Consider the following 1,193-nt stretch of genomic DNA (forward strand, 5'->3'; position numbering starts at 1 on the left):
ATCATACCTGGTTTCTTTCTCATTTCTTTTTTTGTGGCTTCTTCATTCATTGTTCTTATATTTTTTGTGTTATTTGTAGACTGTTAACCATGATTTTCATGCAAGAATCTCTTCCTCACAAGGTTCGAATTTATTTGGGAGTCATCAGCCTCTCACTATTAGGGAAGAGCTTCGGAGTGCTTTTGGACAATGTGAAAATACTGTCGAGGCTGTTGAAATGATGGATGAGTTTAGTGGCTAATCATTTGTTACATTACAATATATATAGATATCTATAATATAATTTCAACTCTGTAAAGAATTGTCAGAAGTTTGCTTAGTTGTGTTAAGTAGTTGGAAAATTGGTAAAATCTGTTGTCAACATATCTATTTTGGTATGTAATATCAACTCATTTTCGGAGTTGTGATGTTTATGAAACTTATTGTTCTCTTTCGTATATTTAAATTTATATGTGTGGGTATGTGATGAGCGGATAATTTATACGCTTTTTGGCATTGTTTTTAGGTAGTTTTTAGTAGGATCTAGCTACTTTTAGGGATGTTTTCATTAGTTTTTATGCTAAATTTATATTTCTGAACTTTACTATGAGTTTGTGTATTTTTTTGTGATTTTAGGTAATTTCTGGCTTAAATTGAGGGACCTGAGCAAAACTCTGATAAAAGGCTGACAAAGGACTGCTGATGCTGTTGGATTCTGACCTCCCTGCACTCGAAATAGATTTTCTGGAGCTACAGAACTCCAAATGGCGCGCTCTTAACGGCGTTGGAAAGTAGACATCTAGAGCTTTCCAGCAATATATAATAGTCCATACTTTATTCGAGATTAGATGACGTAAACTGGCGCTCAACGCCAGTTCCATGCTGCATTCTGGAGTCAAACGCCAGAAACACGTCACGAACCAGAGTTGAACGCCAAAAACACGTTACAACTTGGCGTTCAAATCCAAAAGAATCCTCTGCACGTGTAAAGCTCAAGCTCAGCCCAAGCACACACCAAGTGGCCCCGGAAGTGGATTTCTGCATCAATTACTTACTTCTATAAACCCTAGTAGCTAGTCTAGTATAAATAGGACTTTTTACTATTGTATTCAATGTCTTTGATTGTATTTTTCGATCTTTTGATCACGTTTGGGGGCTGGCCATTTGGCCATGCCTGGACCTTCATCACTTATGTATTTTTAACGGTGGAGTTT

Source organism: Arachis duranensis, chromosome 3 (assembly GCF_000817695.3).
Source record: "Arachis duranensis cultivar V14167 chromosome 3, aradu.V14167.gnm2.J7QH, whole genome shotgun sequence".
NCBI lineage: Eukaryota > Viridiplantae > Streptophyta > Magnoliopsida > Fabales > Fabaceae > Arachis > Arachis duranensis.